Source organism: Antechinus flavipes, chromosome 1 (genome assembly GCF_016432865.1).
Source record: "Antechinus flavipes isolate AdamAnt ecotype Samford, QLD, Australia chromosome 1, AdamAnt_v2, whole genome shotgun sequence".
Classification (NCBI taxonomy): domain Eukaryota; kingdom Metazoa; phylum Chordata; class Mammalia; order Dasyuromorphia; family Dasyuridae; genus Antechinus; species Antechinus flavipes.
The window spans coordinates 302,984,234-302,997,125 of NC_067398.1; the positions used below are offsets into that span (position 1 = coordinate 302,984,234).

The 12,892-nt window shown below is 36.3% G+C and overlaps 1 long non-coding RNA gene across 1 annotated transcript in view; it reads right to left on the reverse strand.

The window, feature by feature from the left end:
- Positions 1 to 267: 267 nt before the first annotated feature.
- The window catches only part of LOC127539393 (uncharacterized), a 41,520-nt gene continuing 28,895 nt past the window's right edge, over positions 268 to 12,892 (reverse strand). The window contains exons 2-4 of the long non-coding RNA XR_007947914.1: positions 7,472 to 7,597; positions 5,517 to 5,604; positions 268 to 585 (exon numbers count right to left, since the gene is read on the reverse strand). This is a non-coding gene — a long non-coding RNA (uncharacterized LOC127539393). The remainder of the gene's footprint in view (positions 586 to 5,516; positions 5,605 to 7,471; positions 7,598 to 12,892) is intronic.

Sequence of the window (12,892 nt, forward strand, 5' to 3'; positions counted from 1 at the left end):
TCACCACTCCCTGCTGGTCATGGTGTCTGAGCTACTACCTATTGATCATCATGTCTCTACTCCAGCCTGAGCTGAGATAATTCAGTAATTCAGAAATCTTCATGGTTTCTACATATCCTATTTAATCAATATCCACTGGAGCGCTATGGTTAACAAGCCTCTCTCCTGCAAAGAAGAACTACAATTCTGTCAGTCTAGTTATTCCAAACACTGCCCCAATCCCATAGAAAAGCAGTCCTTGATTTTTTTTTCTTGGCTCATGCCCCCTTGGCTGTGTGGTGAAACCCTTAGACCCTTTAATACATTTGCCACAAGATAAAATACATGGTATTATAAAGGAAATTTATAATATCGAGATATGATTATCAAAAAATATATATATAAAACAAATTCATAGACACTAGGTTAAGGAGGTTGTGTGATTAGCCAATCTCTCCCCTTCAGCTATGGCTTTTTCAGCCACCTCTTTCTATTTGTCTCAGCTATAATGTATGGTGGAGGTATTGTCTTCAGGCCATCTGCCACTCTGAATTCCATCTAGTTTTTGAGCAAGGAGATTGCTGCTGTGGTTGATAAGCCTCTTTCCTGTAAACCAAAAAAAAAAACAAAAACAAAAACAAAAATTTACATCTGTTCAAAGTGAAAGATACCCCAACTAAGGCTTTTTTGAGTCCCTCAATTCAACTTTCACCTAATTTATGATAATAAAACCATTTTGATCTTTAGGTCTTATCATATGTCCCTGGCTAGACTTAAGAGTTCTTCATCCTCAAAAAGAAATAGAGCTGAAAGATACTGAATGAATGAATGAATGAGGAAGAACTGATTTTTAACCTTTCTCACTTTGCTCCTCTGCTCTGTACAAATAAGAGTATTTGGGATAACTACAGAAAGTTAAAAAAAAAAAAAAAAGTTCATGGCCTTTGTCTTATTTTAATTTGGAAATAAATATGTAATCTCTCTACCAATAATTGCCAGTAATCAGGTATTTGTACTTTAATAGTGACATAGCCTAAAGTACAGAAATCTCTGATTCTTGAAAAACAAGTTACAAGTTTGTAAAAGGCTAGCAATTAATAGTTTGAGATACTGAAATAAATGAGTATACAGCTTCTTTAAATAAATTGAACAAAAGTTAAGTCTAGACAATAACCTAAAGAGAAAATCTTTTCTTCATAAAGTCCACATCTCTTTTCAATAGAGATGATTCCTTGCTTGACTGTGATATGCAAATTATTAAAGCAGTGATAGAATAGACTCGGGCCCCCACAGACCACCAAGTAGTGATATTAAACTTAAATTCAGACTCCTCAATGGGGACAGAAATGGAGAAGGAAAGTTATCTGTGGGCTTGTCACGTCCTCCTCACTCACTACATTTACTGGGGGACAAAGATAAGCTCTGATGTAGCCCTGAGGACGTTATCACTCCAGTGCATTCAGTTGCTTTCTCTTGAGGGTGCCATGGTCATTTTTAATCACTCAGCATCCTTTAATTAGATCTCCGGATGGAAACCATGAATCTTCTGCTTGAGAAATCTGCTGCATATTTAATCCAGCCCCTTTCCTCTTGCAAAGTCAAAAACAATTAAGTATGAACTATTCCAGCTCCAGTTGGTCAATGTGTACATAATATCTGCCTCTGTTATGAGTGGGTGGCAGTTGTGGTCATCATCATTTTTCTTTCTTTCTGGGGAATTGTGGCCTCTGCAATGTCTGCCTCTATTCGTCAGCACCATCTTACAATAATAAACCTAAATAGTTTCAGGCTCCTGCAAAAACAAATTGAAACATCTGTCTTTGACTCTAGCAGAGGGCAATCTGTTTTTTCCTTTGTGATCCATCCTGCTAATTGAAGGAAAGACAGTGGAATTCAATTCAACAAAGCAATTTAATAAACATTTATTAAATACCTACTATATGTACAGTTTGATGTTGGAGATGCAAAGAAGGCAGATGATCCACTAATTTGGGTAGGTGGGGACCAGAAGAGAAAAGATTGAGAGAGTTCTATGGAGTTCACCAATTCATGTAATTAGGTGATGCAGTCACTAAAACACTGGACTGAGAGGCAAAAAGACCTGAGTTCAAATCCAGCCTATACACTCAGTAATTTGTATGGCTCTGGAGAAATCATTTAACCTTCATCTATCTCCATTTCCTCAATTGTAAAATGGGGATGATAATAGCACCTATCTCCCAGAGTTGCTATAGGATCAAATGATATATTTGTAAAGTTCTTAGCACAGCATTTGGAACATGGGTAAGCACTTAATAAATGTTTGGGTCTCATCTTCCAAATGGAAAATTTCAGAACCCAGTCTGGTCGAGCATTGGGCCACTTCTACTCCAACTTCTTTCTTTCTGACCAATGACAGAGAGTAGATCTGACAAGAAGTTTTTTTCCCCCCCCAAGACTTATTCTACATAGGGCAAGAGCTTTTAAATCAGAAAAAAAAAAAAAAAAGTAGGACTGGAGGGTGCTTCCACACCCGCAAGAATTTCTACTGACTGGGAGAACATTTTTCAGATTCTTGATTTCAAAGATTTACACCTTTAAGTACTAAAAAGGAATTGATGTTTCATCTAAACACAGACTATATGTAGAAAACTCTTTTCTGGTGATCACCTCATGCTCTTGTACCTAAATTATTCATTTGGCATGTTTGAGTCATGGATTCTTAGAATCAGAATGGACTCATCCCACCATTGTAGATGTCTCTAGGTTGGTAGGAAGAGGGAAGGGAAGGAAGAAAAAATTTACATCATAATTTTGTGTATATTTGAAAGGAATTGTAAGTTATAAAGTAAATTTACAATTTCATGTATGATTGTCTTTTTTCTTATACTATGTTATAAAAATGCTTCTCTTATTCTATAAATTAAAAAAATTAAATGAGAGAATATCAAAGGTGGTTCAAAGGGAAACCTTTGACAGATTCAAAATAACCTTTTGAATCTATAATATATTGAAGTAATGGATGTTTGTGATTTCATGTACCATCCTCTATTTTTGTTCTTTGTGAATGGAAATGCCCATATATACTGGTGTGTGTCAACATACCACACACACACATATACACGAATCAGAAGGGAACCCAGTTATCATCTACACCAACTCTTCCTTGAAAAGCAATCACCACACCAATATACTGAACAAGTGATCATTCAGCCTCAGATGAAAAACATACAATGATAAACCCATTATCACTTGAAGCAGTCCAATTAATAAAAATTTTATCCTAATAAGAAATTGCAAATTTCTACTTATTGCTTCTGGTTTTGCCCTTTGAAACCAAAGAGAAGTCTAATCCCTCTTCCATATGACAGCCTGAAAACAGCTATCATGCATCTCCTGAGTCTCCTCTTCTCCAAAATAAATATTTCTAGTCTTAGTGACCTTAACCAATCTGGTTACCATCTTCTGGATTCTTTTTAGTTCATCAATGTTCTCTCTAAAATGTTTACCTCAGCTTCCACTTAGCTTTACATAACTTCTTGGTGGTTTTTCTAACCAAAGGTCCAGAGAAGCAATGCACAATGATGGCAACCACTTTAGGGAGGAAGCATGTCTCCAAGAGGAAAAAATGTGCCTCTTGTACGTCAGCACCTTGGGAGAAAGCACCATTTTCCTGGTGCTTGTTACAGTTTTATTCAGCAACATTCTACTCTTCCATTCCTCAGCAAAAGTTCAGACTTTTTCTCTATAAACCACTTCTTGGTTCTTTACTGACATAGACAGCATGGAATATTTATACAGACATGTCTGTCTTCATTTAATCCAATTAGCTGTGCTTGACTGGTGAGTTCATTCATCCAGCTGACAATTTTTAGGTAGAGTCATGATCGAATTGTAGTCCCTCTGCCTTTGCCCTCACTTCTATCACTACTCAGGAATCTAGAAATTGCAACAACATAGCTCTCCCTTTCTATTCTATATTCTGCCCTGATAATAAAGCACATGTTAGGTAAATTTGTGGTTAGTTGCACATAGTAGGTTCACAATGAATACTTGTTGAAACAATATTTTGAGTGCAATAAAAGCTACTGATCATCAATCTAAGTGCTACTTTTAGTCACAAAAGTCTAACTTTTCCTAACTATCCAAAAAGCTTAAATTATCTTCCCAGTCCCATCCTATTTTTCTGCCCAGATCAAGTGAGATAATTTTTGCAAAGTTCTTAACACAGTGCCTGGCATATAATAGGTGCTAAATGAATGTTTATTCCTTTTCCTTCCTGGAACATTGAAAACAAGCATTAATTAAATGCCTCTTCTGTGCCGAGTACTAAAAATACAAAGACAAAATACAAAACAAAATATAAAATATTTCCTGCCCTGAAGGAGCTAATGTTATCCTGGATCAAGCTAATGATTTCCTAAGTTTTTCTTGGCCCTAAGGAAACAGGGCTTGTTCTTGACTTCCTTCCTACCAAGATTGGATACGGGAGCAGGGAAAGAGTTAAGGGCACTACCAATTTACTGACTCAATTGACTCAATTAATATAGATGCACACAGTCATGTCATTTTCAGCATAGTATTAGAAAGCTTTTAATCACTGAACAAAAGACTTGAGGTCATCCACTTTGGTATGCTAACCTACAAATTAAGAATGTTAGACTAAATAATATGTTACTTTTAGTTCTGACATTCTAATGTTTTATAATTCTTAAATCTACTCAGTGTATAGCAAAGGGGATTTAAAAAAAGCATACCCAATGTGAACTTTAATTCAAAAGGAACTCCAAATACAGATCTTCCCATGTCACTCACTCTACTCAAAAATCTTCAGTGACTCTCCATTGCCCCTCTAAAAATTCCTTAACTTGGCATTCAAATACTTCCACAGCCTGGCTCATTAGCCTCTTCTTCACAAACTCCACATTCTCATCAAATTCAGCAACTATCCTTTCCAATGAACTCCAATTTCTTTGTATCCTCACACACAATTCCCTGTGATGGACATCCAGGGTCATTATGAGATTAAAATGATATGTAGACATGTAAAGCACTTTGCTAACTTTAAATGTTAAATATTGTTATCATGATGATAGTGGTGGCAATCATGTAGTTTTCACCAGGGCTTGACTCTCCCATTGTTCTGATTTGATCATCAATCATCAATTCTGTATTATTGTTCATATACTGTCATAGAACTTGAAGTAGAAGAATGAGGAATTTGTAACTAATTTTTCAATATTCCTATAAAACCCTGCAACACTCTCCATTACACACACACACACACACACACACACACACACACACACACACCACAACACTAACTATATTTTTTTCCTTTTTCCTACCCTTTTGATCTTTTTTGTTTGTTTTGTTTTTTCCTTTTGATCTTTGAGGAGAGAATAGATGGAAATATGTGTCAAAGAATTAAGGGTTTTCTGTAAAGAAATTGCTGAATTACTACCTCAAAAAGCCAATCTTCCTATCTAATCTCTAATTTAATCCAAAGATTAGATATAGCAGTCACAATAAGAAGACTTTTCCAGGGGCTTATGTACCTGTATAAGTTACGTAGCAAGGAGCCAGTATCTTCCAGAGGATATCCAAGTCAATCAATCCATCACTTTCTATGTCCCCAGCATTGTGCTAATACAGAAAATACCAAAAAAAAAAAAAAAAAAAAAAAGCAAAAATAGTCTCTGTCCTCAAGGAACTTATATATTTATATATACATACATACATATATATATATATATATATATATATATATATATATATATATATATACACACACACACATATATATATATATACATACACATACATATGTAGTATGTGTGTAGATATATATATGCATGTGTGTATACTGATATATAATATGCATGTGTGTATACATATGTGTGTATGTGTAATTTTTGACAAAATACATACAAACTAGATAGAAAGGAACACTAAGGGAGAAGACACTAGCAGCCGAGGAGGACCCGGGAAGGTCTTCAGTTTGAGCTGAGTCTTGAAGGAACCTAGGGATTCTTAGTGTCAAAGTTAAAGAGGAAGAGCATTCCAGGTACAGTGGACGAGGTAGTACAAAGGTTCTGAGATGAGACATGGAGCATCTGCCCATTAACCAGGCTAAATAAGCCATTACTGGCAAAACTGCCCCCAGGGGCTTCAGTAGTCATAGAATTGGTAACCACATAATCTAGTTTGGAGCCCAATCCCTACACACAGTAAGACAAAGAAAAGGTTGTTGGTCATCCTCAGCAAGTTTCATCTCTCCGAGGACCCCAATTGGGAAAGAAGTGAGGATCCAGTAACTAGAGAAAGAAGCCAGAGGGAGAGAGAAAGGAAGAGGAAAGAAAAGAGGCTCAGAGAGATTGATCTTACAGAACCTATATTTTCAATCCATTGCTATAAGACCTCCTAACATAGCTCCTCTTCAATTCAAATATGATTGTTCTTCACATCTGACTAAGCTGAGGAAATGGATTGTTCTGACATAAATGCCCATGGCTGCTGCTTTCTAAAATTGAAGAGAAACTAGTAAAGTTGATAAGGTCTGCTGGGAACAGCCACATTATTGCCTGAAACAATAAGGAAGAGGTCACTTGGGGAGTACATCCAGAAGTCAAAATAGAATTTCTGACTTTCTTGTGGAAAGGAAGAAAATCAGCTGAAGGAGAATATATTGGACTAAACCAAGTGTGTCCTGAAATATCAGTTATATCTATAAGTTTATCCAATACAGTGATATTTCATGTAATTGTAAAGTTCTATTAACCATGTTTTTATTTGGCTTGATTTTTTGTTGTTTGTTTCTTTAGTTCTGCAAGCAAATGACAGAAACTAAGCTGATATTAGGTATTTATTACAAATATAAACATCCATAGAATGCAGAAATCCAGGAATTTCTTTCCAAACTTCTATACTTTCTACACATATTGTTATATGTAGAGGGTCACAGTCAGTGGGGAAACTCTGGGTAAGGTATAAGCCTTTTAGCCCAGAAGGAACCTGCTAACAATGTCTGGTTCAGCTCCCCATTTCCTCTAAGGGCTCTTGTCCTCCCTGAGAAGTCAGGGGGCAGTGACAACCTGTGTTGAGATTGAAACAGAGGGATAGCAGGTGGAACAGTGATACCAGGTGGCAAACTACATAGCACGTTGTTTATGTGGTGCTACATGCTCAGAGTTGTTTTTGTTACATTATAAAAAGGGGAAAGCCCTTGAAATAAACGGACTCCATTTTTCCACCATTCTTTAGAGTCCCACCTCATCACTTCTCCCCTAGGAGATATTTTAATCACCCCGGTATGGGGGCTCTAGAAAGAAGGAAACAACAATTATAGACAACAATTATGATAGCACTTATATAGTAATGAGGAGAACACAAAAGGAAAGGAGTAGCCCATGCAAGGTAGAAAAGTCCAGAGAACCTAGAACAGAACCACGAAAAAAGTGAGTATGGAAGGTCTAGGCACTTTCTTAAATGGTAGTTGAAGGCTAGAACTCACCAGTTGGGAGGATTGAGCAGAAAGGTAATCAATATCCAGCATGAGAAGGCCAACTGGGAGACTATAAAAGAGGCCAGAGGAGGAAGATCAGGAAGACTTCTTGCAGAAGGTGGCACTTGAAATGGACTGTGAAAAAAAATTAAAATTCTAAATATTTTTACTGGACACTGCTTGCTAAAGCAGGATGATACATATAACAAAATTTTCAACTTTAAGAGAGGCAGCATGGTGGAGAAAGCTGTCAAGTGTTCTGTGACACCTATTTGCTATATGACCTTGAGCAAATCACTTCACCAATGTCTACCTTAGTTTCCTCATTTGGAAAATGAGAATAATAATAGCACCTCACAGGGTTATTGGATGATCAAATGAAATACTAAACATAAAGCAATTATAAACTTTAAAATTCTATAAAAATATTAGGGTTTTTTTATTTATCACTGCAGAAAAGTTACAGATTGGCAGAAATTTTCCTTACCATTGAAATCATAGATCCAAATTGCACCATTTCAAATCTTGAGGGTAAAAATAAAAATTACTTTCTTTTTAATTCCAAAATGAATAAATATATGACTCCCCCAACCAATTAGTTAATCTAAAGTTTTACTACATTTACATGATGAAGGAGGAGGTCAGGGGAGCTCCTGGTCAATTTGATGAAGCTCTCAGTAAACCTAATATGGTTATAGGGCATGGAATTTGACATGGCCCTACTGTATCCTAACTTCAATTGCCATCTCCTCTTTCTTTAAGCTTTCTTCAGAATTTGTTATCTTGGGTCCATAAATTGAATACCATACAACTCAATCCTAATGAAAAACAAAAAAAGTTCTTTCCTCCAAGGATTTATATTCCATCATAATAAATAATGAATTAAAACTTTCAGAGAAAAATGGAAGAAGAAAGACAGAAGCAGGAATCGGGGGTGAAAATTGCATTAGACTATGCTTTCTTTTTGTCTGTAATTCTACCATTAGATATACATTCCTTTGGATTTACCCCCTTTTAAAAAATCAGATACCCATGGAAGAGCAACTTATTAAAAGTACTATCTCCTCTATAGGAATTAATTCATCATAACACTTTCTAATCAAATTGGATAATGTATTAAAAAGCCTTTTAAAATGCTGAAAGCTATGTAAATGTCAGTTTTATTATTAATATCTGACTCCTAACTAAGGATGAAATGAGGGAAATTTATCTTTGGTTCTTTTCCAAATAGTATCACATTCTATCTCCTGGATCTACTTCCTTCCTTATCTTTCATATATCTCCAGTGCAGTATTCCATTTCTTCATAATTTACATTTCTGGGCCATTTCAATGCCATCCCCTCCTTTACCATTCCTCTCTTCCTAGGTATCAAATTAATACAACCATTCCAAGAAAGTTCATCAATTTGCTGCATTTTGACTCCAATTACCCTTCCTTCTACCTTCCTTGTCTGAAACATTCCTCCCATGATATCACATCCCTTTATTTTGGTTTCTTCTGTTAAGAGTTTAAGCTGCTTGAAGACAAGGACTATGTTGGTTGCTCATATTCATATTATCTCTCAGTGATCAGAATAATACACAGTGCATAGTATGCCACTTTTTCTTTCATTAGTTCACATCCTTGCTTTTATTGGGTTATCTACTAATCTTTGCAGAGATTAAATGAGCTTAAAGTAAACGCATTCCTCATCCAGCACCAACTTAATCACCTTCTATATTTTCCATGTTTGGGAGGAAATATAGTCAAAAGACAAGAGGAGCTTAATGCAAAATTCAGTGAGGAGATGAAGTTTGTTTCTGGTGCCCTTTAACTTCTTTCTTTCTTCTCCATTTTCAAAGTCCTCCTTCCCTTGAACATAGAGGGCCTTTATGTTACCACAACGGCCTGTGATTTACCAATGTGCTCCCAATCCAAGATTTACCCTTTCTTTTTTTATTTTCTCTAAGGTAATTAAGGATATGTGACTTGCTCAGAATCACATAGTAAGTATCTGAGTTCAGATCCTCCTGACTCCAGAGGAGATGCTCTATTACAGGGCTTCTGGAACTTTTTCCCACTCATGATTCCTTTTCACCCCAAAAAATTTTACATGACCCCCAAGTTTATATAAGTATATAAAATAGGTATACAAAACAAACATTTACTGATAATAAATCATAATTTCATGTTCCCCACATTCAGTTATAAGACCCCATATGGAAGTGCAACCCACAATTTAAGAAGTTGGGCTCTATAAGATCTACCCTTTCTGAATAGCACTCCATACCTCTGTCCCATCTCCATCAAAACCTATCTATCCTGTGTCTCCTTTCTCTGAGGAAAGCATTATATGAACCAAACCCCACTGAGGTATAAATAACTGATAACAGGTTTTGTTTTATCCTGTAAAAGGTACTGAAATACATTTTGACAAGGAAATCCTACAGCCCAGGTCTACTATATACTCCATAAAAACTCCATGTGCCTAAGGACACTCATCACAATTTTATATCTCTTTTAGTGCCTACATAATGGGGAGGGGGAAGATAGAGAAGGAAGAATTAATCAGAAGTGTGGAGGCTTTTCTGGTCCTTTCCCTCCCTGGCATTACCTCTGGGAAAGAATGAGTATTCTAGTCCCACCTGGCCATTCTTTATGTGTTTAATTTAATAAAATTTTGCCACAACAAGAAGAGCAAAAACAATCTCTAGAGGCAAAACTTCAGATGTGACAGGTCAGTGGGAAAGATATTTGGAGAGAGGTGGGCAGGGAAGGGATTTCCCAGCATCCCTAAAGTCACACCACTGTGCAGCTGCCTGCTCTGCCAAGACAGAAGCTGGCCCTGAGCCTAAGTGAAAAGTTACCAAGAGGGAAAGAAATTTCAAGACATAAGTTCTACCTCCCTCCAGCTGGCTAGGAGCACGAGTCAGTTTCTTAAAGAGAAAAAGGGTACTCCATCTGTAACTCCCACACATCCTCACCAAGAGCAAATGGCCTCGTATTAATATTAATGCCACAGAAAATTAAACCAAGGCTGTGCAGGCCCTGTTTCCAGTCCATAACACCTGGAGTTTAGAAAGGGTTCCTTTATTACCAGATTTCCAATGGCTTGGAACAGGCTATGAAATCCTAAATCTGGCAGAAGACCACAAGAAAATGAAGCCTGACTGGGCTGAGTACAGGCAAGGAAAGGTACTTTAGGGAAATGAGTCCCTCAGACATGACAGAAAAAGAAAAAATAACAAGAAAGAGTGCATGGCATCCTCAGTGCTCTCCTCTGGCAAGTCTGATTCAATTTTGTTTTCTTCCTACCAACTACTTTGCTATACTACCTCCTTCCCATCCCAATTCCCATCTCACTGCCTCTTTAATCAAGAAGGAAAGGAAAGCTATGTATGAGCCAGCCAAGTCCATAGGAGTGGACTTCTTTTACATTGTCCTGGATCTGATGCTTAACACCTGTGTGATCTTGGACAAATCACTCAAGTGATTTTTCTCTGAATTTTAATTTCTTCAATTGTAAAATGAGGGAGTTGAAAGAGATTAGGGATTCTTCAAAGATTCACAGTTACACAGGACAAAAATTTAGGTCTTTATTTTCACTAACCTCTAAATGAAATATAATTGAAATGCCCCTTCCATTGAGGCAGCCAAATGGCAAAGTGGAAAGAGAATCAGCCCTGGAGTCAGGAAACTCATCTTCCTGAATTCAAATCTGGCCTCAGATGCTTAGTAGCTAGATGGTCCTGGACAGGGTCACTTAACCCTGTGTGCCTCAGTTTTCTAATCTATAGAATGAGCTGGAGAAAGACAAAGCAAGACAATACAGAGTTTTATCAAAGAAATCCCAAATGGGCTCATGAACATCAGTTGACTGAAAAAATGACTGAATAGTAATTCCCTTTAATTGTTTAAGTCCTACTTTATGAAGGGATCTATAGGCTTCACCAGACTTTTCCAAAGGGAATTAGAAGACAAAAAAATTTAATAATCCCTGGACTCAATAGTCTATCCTAGCTCTAAATTTACAATCCCCTGTGTACTATAGTAAATCTTTTGAAATATTATATAGTTCTAGATCTGAAAGGGATCTCAGAAAATGATATTGAGAGGGACTGGAATCATGTGCTTTAACCACAATCGCACAAACATAGACACACACACACACACACACACACACACACACACACACACATTGAATATCAGTGGGGAGTGTTGCAAACAAAGAAGTTGTGTCATAGACCTGGTGCCATTGTAGTTAACTCTGCCCTAAGTAAGCAATCTGAGATCCAGATGTGAGCCCTTTGGGCAAGAAGAGTAGAATAGCCATTTTCATGATTTTGGTGGGGCATTCCTGAGATGTCAATTAGCTCTTGCTAACTGCTGTTTAAACCTTGTAGGTAACTTAGCACAGTTCCTGTGAGATATATATAGTAGCATATAATAGTCACTTAATAAATGCTTATGATTGGCTTTTGTTTTTTATTCTCTGAAATGTCTTGAGAAATGCTTCTTACCTAAAGGCATTGTAAATCATTCGAAAAAATATTAAATTAAGAAAAATAAAATAAAATTTTAAAAAGAAGGAAATCATTTTCCAGAGGAAGAAACTGCTTTATATTCATTTTCTCATTTGAGCCTCACAACTGTCCCATAAAGTGGATATTACAAATATTATAATTACATTGAGAATTGATTATTTTACATCTTTCTTTGTATCCCCAGTCCTTAGCAAAGTACTTAGCACAAAGTAAGTACTTAATAAATATCTATTGGCTCACTCAGAAAGGTTAAATGATTTTCCTATGATATTACAATTAGTTAAGTGAGAACTAGCATTTGAACCCAAATTTGCCTCAGTTTTCTCATCTGTAAAATGAGCTAGAGAAAAAATGGCAAACCACTCCAGCATCTTTGCCACAAAAACAGCAAATAGGGACAAGAAGAGTTGAACACAACTGAAAAACAATTGAACAATAACTTAATTACAAGTTGGATATACTATCTACTTTAAAAATGCTCAATCCAGAGCAATAAATTCTTAAGTTCCATTTCACCAAGTCCAAATAAACTATATATCCTAGGATAATGAAAGATGTGATTGCTGAGACTCTGCCAGGGATGTTGGAAAAACCATGAAGAATAGAAGAAGAGCAAATATCCTGATTTTTTAAAGTAGTCTTTCAAAAAAAGATAATCTGCAAACCATACGTTAATGAGCTTGACTTCTATAGATGGCAAAATTATTAAATGCATTTAAAAACCGGCAGTTTCTCAGGTTGCATGAAAAAGGGAACCAGACTAGTAGATCAAGTGAAAGAAATGGACATATACTTATATTTGAAAAGGCATTTGATAAAGTATCTCATGATAGATAAATACCTAAATGCTATAAAGTATCTCCTAGATAAGATGGAGATATATAAGATAGATAATAATAAAGTTA